Here is a 10,345-nt window from a genome sequence, read left to right as displayed (position 1 = left end):
ATATATATCCCATAAAGAAAAATCTAATTTACAAACAATAACAATTTGTGCACACTAGCTCACTGAATAGGATCTATACCAGGGCTATTTAACTAAATTGCTCTGCCATTCGCCCATTAATGGTAGGTGAAACACTGCAGCATATAAAAGAACAAGTATTATTGTTTTAAATATAAAATAAAGTAAAAAAGAAAAATCAAAAACAACTACAAAAAATTTCAATGATTTTTCTGATTTTTCCTTTTTTGTTCTTCAGGGCACATTTGATCTATGCTCATTTTTATTGACTTTACTTTTGCTGTCTGCTCATGTGTTTTGGTGGAGCCCCTACTTGTTGTTTATAGTGTTTTATCAAAAATAGACAAAGCTTTTTCATTTTTCCTAAAGGAATATCTGATTCTGCACACATAGCAACATCTTTGATAAACTCACGCCTCATTTCTGCTGACGTAGCGTGTCTGTCCCACTCTGCTCTCTTCTTCTCCTGTTTCTGATGTGAATCAGACAGGAAGTGGTCAACACGTGGATTTTTAACGCATCCCAGTGGATCCGGTGCTGACAAAACATACAGAAAAGTTGCTCTCCAGACTCAGAAAAATCATTGGGGATTTGTTCTGCCCTAAACTTTGAGCTAAGCTTTACATTATTTATTTACTTATTTATTTGGACCCCTCTTCAACATGGCTGACCTATTCCTTCCTGTCTGTGCGAAGAGCAGAACCAAGTAACGGCAGGCACAGGTGACAGCAGTGACCAAAATACCTCAGAAACTACTATGGATCTTTACCGTCTCACCTAGCCTGGTTAAAACCAGACCCTTGTTCTTCACTTTGCTTCGGACGGAGGGTCTGGACTCTCTGCTATTGAGAAGTGATTTCTTGCAGGAGGCGTGGCCTCTGCTGAAGCATGTGTGTGTCGCTGTGAAGGAGGCTAAGCTAAGAAGCTAACCGGAAATTGCGTGTGCTGTGAACAACCCTACTGAGAGAAGAAAAGTACTGAGCCAAACGAGACGGCTGTAAATGAGAGCTGCTGCTTTGTCAGACAAATTTATTTTAATTTGGAAGCCTTATCAATACAGACTGGCTTCATTCACTTCCTCCACTGCCGTATGCTAAAATAACTAGCAGACACTGCGCAGAAAATCGACGTTCTGTTCTCCGATTGGTTCGGCTAAAAATCTGCCAGTGAAATCCTTGTCTGTGGGAGAAATGCCAGACGGAGCAGAGAAGGGAAACTAGAATTGAGCGGAACTGCGTAGGAAGGCAAGGGCCAGGCTACGTCTCACCTAAATGAGTGAACTCGGTGAGATTTCCCGTTTTGCACGAGACTCCATTTTGTTTGGTAAATTCCACAATTTCGTCCAGTTTTTCCATGTTGCAGAAATCATCGAGCCCTAGCTTCGTGAATTTCTCCCTGATTCTCCAACCTGAGCTCATTCTGACTGTTATCTACAGCAGGTAAGACACTGGCTGTTCACAACAACTCCGCACAACCCCGCTTCGTGAAATCTGCCATTGGAAAGCCTTTATTCATACAGTATCAGTGAGGAGACCATGAAACTGAATTATACAAGACAGTCTGCACATGGTGGCTTTTTACACTTTCCAACTGTCACCGAGGGGGGAATAAATGCGAGCAAGCACAAATCTGGTGGAGGAGGAAAGAAAATACCTCCCTGCTCTTCTGCAGCACAGATATGAGGTTAACATGTCCAGCCTGGAGTCAAACACCGGGGTGTGCTATTCATGAAACAAAAAAAAAATTAATTCAACTTCGCAGGTAGTGTCCCACCTGGCATGGTGAGCGCTGAGGTCGATAAAAAGGATCAGTGTGATGAAGTGTGACTTTGTTTATGTTGGTATAACAGGAAAGAGCTGAAGGTAATGTCGAAAAAAAGGAGAGTCTGCACATTTTTTTTTTCCTTCCTCCTCCACCTCCTCCTCCTCCGTCGCCTTACTGCTGACACAGGTCCTACACACAGAGCAACACACACATCAATAAACATACAGTCACCTTCAGGATAAACAAATCACATCAGAGCTCCAGCTCGTGTCGTTATGAGCCAATTACTGATGGCGGCCATTGTTGCGAGCCCCCCAAAAAAAGCTTCGTAACGAGATGAAATCTGAAGAAAGAAACGTGTCATGAAGATAAATCTGCGGCGCGTGCCTGCACGTCTCAGCTTTTCTATTACTAGAGGAAGTCAGTGACCTGAAAGTGCACGGGGGGGAAAAAAAGACTAATAAATGGAAAAGTCAATCAGCTGATGACTTCTGTGTCTCCGTGGTTCTGAGAGAGCAAAGATACTCACAGGTTAAATGAAAGCTGTGTCTCAGAATGAGCTGGGCGGTTCTATTTGACCTCTGACCCCAGCTTAAACCTGAGACGCACATCAGACCCTCCCTGTGTGTTCTGCTCTGTACCGAGTGCAGCAGATCAGTTTCCTCTTTGTGTTTCTGTCATTTTATCAACATCTATCAGCTTCTGTATCAACTTATCTTTTAAAAGCTTTCATTTTCTGATCTGCTCTCAGACAACTTCAACTTTTTTCTCTCCTCCCCCCCCCCTCCCCCAATTCATTGATCCCTCTTATTCTAGATCATCATTTCAAATGTTTACGATTATCAACCAATAAATAACAGGATATAAATAAACTAAAGTTGGTTAAAATTCTCTATGGAATACTGTATCTATTTTTGTGTTTTCTGATCAGTCGACCGTGGCAGCCATCTTTGATTCCCGTTGTAAATGTACATCCAGTAGTTACTTATTCAAATCATTCATGAGATACAGTATTTTGCTAACAGCAGACACAATTAGTAGCTGGACTTCACCTCTGCCATCAGGTGATGATTAATCGTCTTCAAACTAAAGTCATTCAAAAACCCATCTGCAGCACTTCAAAAGATCTGAACTATTCCTTTAATGTTTTAACCTACAAAAAGTATTTAAAAAAACAGTTTTGAATCTGCGTCTTTTTCCCTGCATTTCATTTGGGTTCTTCTTTCCTTCCATCTGATGGGATTTTCATGCTGCAGAGGCCCGGAGAGGAAGGAGGAGAGGAGGGAACGCAGGTGTGAATCCCAATGAGCTGCTTTCTGAAACCCTCTGAAGGTAAAAAAATAAATAAATAAAAAAACCACAGATATCCTCTCATTGCTAAACTCTTCAACACTTTAACTCCAGAGCTCGGGAAAAAAAAGACGTGTATTTACCGGGATGTTTGTGGACGGGGGAGTGAGAACATGGCAGGCGGAATGAATGAATGAATGAATGAATGAATGAATGAATGAATGAATGAATGAATGAATGAATGCAACACAAAGATAAATTCATGTCCAGCATACCAGTGACTTTTTTTACAGTTTAATAAAAGAAAGAGAAATCAAAAGAAATTAACTTACTCGACTATTTGAGTGTGTGTGTGTGTGTGTGTGTGTGTGCTTTGGTGACATTTGGGGGCAATTTTAAGACAAAAATCCTACATTTGGGAACAACTGGTGCGTTTTTGCTACATCATAGGGACCATTTTCAAAAACAGTCTGATGGGGACCAAAGCCTGGTCCCAACAGTTACAGATGTCAACTAAGGGTTAGGGATTAGGTTTAAGATCAAGGTGTGAATTGAGTTTAGGCTAGGTTTAGGGTCAGTATGCACTGGGGTGTCTAGAATAAGGATCAGGTATGTACTGGGGTGTCTAGAATAAGGGTCAGGTATGTACTGGGGTGTCTAGAATAAGGGTCAGGTATGTACTGGGGTGTCTAGAATAAGGGTCAGGTATGAACTGGGGTAGTTTTAGGGTAAAGAATCAAGGTTACGCTGTAAAAATGACTAGGCAATGAATGGAAGTTAATGCAAAGTTCTCACAGGGATATAAAAACCAACATGTGTGTGTGTTAATGTGTGTAGGGGGTACAATGTGTGTATGGCCTTTGACTTTCGCCTCAGTTGAACTTTCAGTCACAGGAGTCATCACTGTGGGCTGACCGTCAACACACAAGTGTGTGCATGAATAACAATGTGTGTGTGTGCTGCTAATGTAATTCTATGAGATGACGTCTAAGCTTCATAGAGGGGCATTATGAGTCCAAGCGTATGAGAAGTTAATGAACTTTACTGGTGGAGGAGGGGAGCCGTATTTCCTGGAGGTGATCTGTGACAGCTGAGAATTTCCTCCTCTGAGGCGTAATCATATTCAGACCTTTTCCCAGCATCGTTTGCAGCTGAGACGTCATTCAGTCCTGAGTTTGTTGCAAATTTTTAAAACACGAAACAAAGACGCACATTTTTTATTTTATTTTAGAGCGTGCGAAAAATTGTTTTTCAGTGTTATTAATGTTTAAATTGAAGAAGTAGCAAAAACATGATTTCAACGCACAGCCACACTTCCTGTTTCAGTCAGTTGTAGCTCCGCCTCCTGGCTTTACCGAAACTATTTTCCTAAATTTCAACTCTAAAGAGCCATGAATGTTTTTATCTCTGATCTATGAAGCATTTTAAGTTGAACTGACTTACGTTTGTCACATTAAAGTTTGGTTTGATATCTGTGTTGAAGTTTAGTAAAACTGACACCATGAATGAGACCTCTGCAGGGCAATAAGTCAAAACCAAGCATGGCCGCTCACCATTCTTGTTGACACAGTATATTCAATGATTTTTGTTTCCCTACTAATCAGAAGGCAAACCAAAACTACAATTTCTTATTCACTTTTTTTGGAATTCCTGATTTAAGTTTATTCTGATTGATTGTATTGGTTCTATTTTGTTGACTTCAATTTTATTAGTCATTTTATTTAATTTTATTTAATATTTATTTCTCATGTGCAGATGTTCAGCATTGTGTTATTGCTTTGCACTGTATTCTAATGTAAAGGGTGTTAAATGTTTGCAGAAGTAAGAAACTTGTGCAGTTATTTAGATGTTAGCAAAGCTAATATTTGGTTAGCTGTGCCCACTGCTACTCAGATTGAAGTTCTGTCACAGTTTTCACACAGTAAGGTCTGCATGTGAGTTAGAGGGGCAGATGACTGTCGGCTCTTGTTATTAGAGGATTTAGCTTCGTTTGAGCTTGAGCTTTGTTTCTTGTGGGGGAAAAAAGACAGAAAAATGAATCATACTAGAAATGGAACAAAAAGACAACAAAGACATTGAGGTGTTTCTGATCACCGATAGGAAGGTTGGTTTTAAAATGCAACACCTTTAGGTTGTGGTCAGCTCCAGGAGTTATCACAAGCGCTAAAAGCATTACTGAAGATTTCATCCTCCTGGAAACACTCAACTCCGCCGCACCCCATCAGCTCTCTGAGCGGGCAGATGGGTAGAGAGGGAGACAATAGGATGCAGGGGTAAGAAAGACAATGCTCTTCTTTGGTTTTTATGTAACTACATTTTATTCTCCAGGGGGGGAGAAAACAATTCAGCTTCAATCCAAACACACCATGAAGTATTCTCAAAGGTAAAGTTTATTTCAGTTTGGTGGTTCAGCAGTTCCTGGCCGAATCCCTTATGTAACATAGCAATAACAGGAATGATTTACAGTAAGCATTATCTTTCCAAACAAGATATTTATCTATACGTCATTTCATTTTTGTTACAAGAGATTTGTCAGGAAGTATTGTGTATGAAATCTGTCCTAAAAGTGATTACTGGAAACCTGCTTTTATTATAAATTTGGAAAATCCTGTAACGAACCATGGTTGTCCCTTTCAAAACTTTAAGGTTACTTTTTTTTTAATTTAAGCCGTACATTATTCTACAAACTAGTATTACTGTGTTATTGGTAAGTAAAGCCCAGTTTTAAACATTTTAAAGTGTTGTGGCACGTACTGTCGCCTCACAGATTGAAGGTTCCTGTTTCGAATCTCTGCTGGCGCCTTTCAGCATCAAAATTTGCATCTTCTTCCTGTCCTCTGCTCGAGTTTCTTCCTTTCTTGGTTCAAAAATGGTCAAATTGAGTTAACTGGTGACTCTGTAATGACTATAAATCGTAATGACTGTAAATCAAAAACCGAAAGGTGGAACTGTGGTCATAAATGTACAGAAATGTTCCTGTAAAAAAGACGCATGAACGTCTGAGGTTCCAGTCTTGTATTTACTTTGGTATTTCTGAAGCGACGTTCCATCTACTGCACAACCGAGATAATTCCATGACCACAAATTTTATTACTTTAAATTACACAAAGGCCGCAATATATGCTTGATTAAAATATCTGCTTTAAAATCCTATTGAGCTTAATTTCAAATATAACATCATAGGCTGCATCTGAAGATATTACAACCAAAAAACTGTTGGTATTGAAACAATGTATTAATAAAAAATAACAAATTAGGATATTTTTGTGTGTATTTGTTGGCTTGCCAATATTTTATTAGATAAACATAATTTGAAAAGACATTTTGACCAATCAGTATCTTTTTTGAAACTGTTAATATAAAACCAAAGCACAAAAAAAATCAATGTTTTAAAAGCTGAGCTCAAACCCCCAACTTTTGAAACACTAAAAAAATTCCAACTACGTTGAAAAACGGTTGCTAGAAGCATGTTTTTTGTTATAGTTGGTACAAAACATTAAAAACAGCTGTTATAAATTGCTACAAATGTATAGTATGATGGATGCTGACACCCTTGTTTGTTTGCTTTACTCCTTCAACAAACAACAGTTGGGGGTCTCAAGTCTGTGGCAGTTTTTTTTATTTATTTTTTTTTTATTTTGTGATTTAAAAGCTGAAAACTCTGGTAACCACTAATTAAGAAGAAAAGGAACGTTCCGTGGAATCGGATGCAACTTCAAGGCCAATAAGAAGATTCACACGACTCTGCTGGATGCTTTATCAGTTCCCCCTTTTATTATGAGTAAAGTGGGAGTTTACCTTGACAAAATTCACAAGAAGCCCATTTGAGACTAAGCTTAATGACCACTACTCAGCTACCTTCCCACAACACACACCTACAGCAGAGTGGAATAAAATGTTGGCTCATAGCTCCACAAAGAAACCATCATTAACCAATCTAAATCTTTGCACTTGAGCAAAAAGTCCCAATTGGGTCATAAATCTTCTATCTAAAAAGGTTGTTGAAGAACATTTGAAAGGAGATTCTGTTAATCTCCTGTTTACTAAAAACAAAGATTTAAGTATAGCTTTGGTGGCCAACACAGGTGAGACAATCGGTGGACACTGGGTGGCCTCGAGTGCATGAATACACACCTGCACAGTTGGTGACCGACCAGGCAAATTAAAGCAACAACTCTGGTCTTTTCCCATCGTAAATTAGCAAATCCATATAGTCGCTACACGGGTGGGCAACAAATCTCTTCCTTCCATCCCTCAATGAGTGGTGGCACCCTAACGAGTTTCATGTGAGAAGCATTAAAACTGGTGCTGAACCAGCGCGACTGGCAAGAGCTGCTCTGGTCCACCCAGATACAAACTATGTTTTGTTTGGTCCAAGGCGTGGGGTGTCTTTTCTTTTAATTTTAATGTCAAGACTCTCATGGTAAACTCATTGTGCTGTGTGTAACGTCACCCAAATTGTTTTACGGCCTCTTTCCCCAAACATTTAAGCAGAGAATTGGTTTATTGCCACCTTTGTCTAATTAGCCACACCAACGCTTCTTATTAGTGCAGAGACGTGTCATAGCCTCAGTGAAGCTGATGGAAAACTGTGGACGGTGGTAGAAGGGTGGATCCAAATGCAAAAGAGCAGAGGATGGAGAAAGGTAGATTGCACAGCTGTACCCTTTTTATCCACCTCCTCTCTCCCCTTTTAGAATCTAAAACTAATAAAAGTGTCAACGGCAGCAACTAATTTCCATGTATTGTTGAACCGATAATTCAGCTTGATGGGACCCTTGGGTAAATATGACTCAAAGGTAGCAGGAAGACTAAACTGAAAACCATACAGTGTGACATGGGTTATTAAGATTTTAGAACTTTAAATTAATGGTATAATTCAACCAAGACAAATTCTGACAGAAGCCAAGTATCATAGCAATAAAATCTATCTTTTTGATGCAAGAGAATAATAACTTTTCTATGGTTAGCGTCAGAACAACCCCTGGAAGCAGGATGTGTCTTGGATTATTATTCTAACCAAGCTCAACACAGCCAACACCTGACCAAATGTACAAAACAGCTACCACGTCTTACATAAGAGGCTTTCTTCGGTCATAATACCACTTAAGCAAACACGGAACTGTGCGCAGCAATTCACACCCTTATAAAAATGCTGACTGGCAACTGAAACGCTGTGGTGATTTCTACCAAAATAAAGATTTCCAGCTGTATACATTCTGTACCTGATCTTGCATAAACTTTGGTTTTTACATTTACATATAAACCAATTGGTCAGTCAAGAAAAACATCAAGCTTGTTGCGTGAACTGTTAAACCTTTTAAACTACAGGTAGATGCATGAAAAGTGAGTTCAAGTTATGCATGTTAGGGTGATTAGTGGTAAAACATGTCTTCTCATGTAGCCATACCATAACCAACTGTTTTTAATATAATATAGAAAAATACTCTACAGACCGATGAATCTATGGCCTGATACAAACAGATAAATGGTGTGGTGGTCAAGGATCCCTGGCCTCAAGACCTCTACATACTCTCTTCAAACTGCCGAAATCGTCTCATCGTCACAGTTGCATGACGAAAATTGTGTCGTTTTGTTAGCAGCTTTCGAGTCTTCCATCCCGTCTCGCCACAACCCGCCGGGAGAACTTTTCACTCCCTTCTGCATGAGAACCTACGTGGCTGTGCTTGTTTAAGCTCAAAGTGCTTGAACGCTGCATTTTACTTCAACTGCTCATTTCCAGAATCCGACTGTTGCAGAAAACACTCGTAAAGATAGGTCAAACGGTCCAAAACTCATGGATGGAGATAAAACAGACGCCGTGCACGGAGGAGTCTGTCTGACAAAAACTGTGGTGCTTTAACCAGGACGGATTGGATATCAGAGTTTTGGCATCTAACAGCAGAAGGGGTTTCCCAAGAGCTCAGTGCATTGTTTCAGGGGCTACGAAAGATGTATGCGAAAACGAACAAACCACAAGACCGCCCTGTCGACTGTTTGGCTTCAGATCAGTTATGTGGAGACCTTTAGAAGAGTCATAAAATTGCGGGAAAACACGTTCATTTTCAATTCGAATCACACTGATTGCCACATTTGCACAAACTCATAAAATTCTGGGCCTAAAAGTCACAGAGAGTCAAGATATTACAACAAAAATTATGGAAACTAAACTGAGGTTCAAAATGGGTTCTGGTGACTATAAATGTGTCTCATAAATGTTCAGCAACACAACGTTAAGGCCCTACTACTCTGCTAATGTTGAGAAGAGATTCCCCTGAGAGCGCTATTTGTATGTTGTCACCGCAAAGCACGGTACTCCCTTTGGAACAAAGAATGAAAATGATCTGGACTGTCAGGTTTATTTAGGTGGCAAAACCTGATTATAATCGTGAACTATAGCAACTCGTGAAGGTTTCCCATTTTTAACAGTTGGCTCAAAGACACATCGGACTGTTGCGTAATCATCCAGAGCAGCATGTGACTGACAGGGAGTCAGCTTTACAGACATTCATTCAGTAAATGAGTCTGACTCAACAGCGAGCAAGTCCCCAGTAACAACAAGGATGCGTGTGAAGCTCAGCTGCGGCGTGCACCACTGGAGGGGTCCGAGCCTCTCAGCACAGTCAGGTGACCCTGGGTGGTCAGTGGACACTGTGACGCAATCCCTGCACCTGCAGCTGGCTGTAAACATCAAAGAACACGCTGAGAGCAAAAAATTGCTTTGGAATCGGAGAAATCAATGCAAGTATCTTAGAAAAAATCTTCACCCAAAGTGAGTTTTAATCACAGAAAGATGGTGGAGCGTGGCAGATCAGTGGGTTCTCAGAAGACAGGGAAACTGGGGAGTCTGTGCTGACCCTGACAGCCCGAGCACAAAGACTGGGCTTGTTGGAGAGCCAGGCTTTCTGCAGGCACACAGAAAGGTTTTCACTCATTAACTCGTTCATTTTAACCACAATATGATGGTCATTTAGAAACGTGCTCTGCTAACCAGTTTACAAAGCTGCAGAGCCTGAGCTTTGACCATTTGTACATCCTCCTGCCTCTCTTTAAAATTCAAAGCTGATTTCAAGGATTTCTGCTCAGCCTGTGCACTTGTTGTCTGGGTCGGGGAGAACCAGGCTGGCACCTGCTTTCTTTGCCAAAAGAACGTCATTTATCAAGAGGCAACAAAAACCCGAGGGCAGCCGCTTGGCTCTGCGCTTGGAGCGCGTAAAACCAACCTGGCTGCAGAGCTTTCATCCCGAACACACACACACACACACACACACAC

At 40.5% G+C, this 10,345-nt stretch overlaps 1 protein-coding gene across 1 annotated transcript in view; it reads right to left on the bottom strand.

Annotated features, from left to right (window-relative positions):
• The window catches only part of sema4f (sema domain, immunoglobulin domain (Ig), transmembrane domain (TM) and short cytoplasmic domain, (semaphorin) 4F), a gene marked incomplete at its 5' end in the record, with an annotated part of 76,188 nt that overhangs the window by 65,470 nt on the left and 373 nt on the right, over nt 1-10,345 (bottom strand).

This window comes from Austrofundulus limnaeus, unplaced genomic scaffold (assembly GCF_001266775.1).
Source record: "Austrofundulus limnaeus strain Quisiro unplaced genomic scaffold, Austrofundulus_limnaeus-1.0 Scaffold208, whole genome shotgun sequence".
NCBI classification, from domain to species: domain Eukaryota; kingdom Metazoa; phylum Chordata; class Actinopteri; order Cyprinodontiformes; family Rivulidae; genus Austrofundulus; species Austrofundulus limnaeus.
The sequence above is the reverse complement of the archived record's forward strand: the minus strand, read 5'-3'. Positions and strand labels throughout refer to the sequence as shown.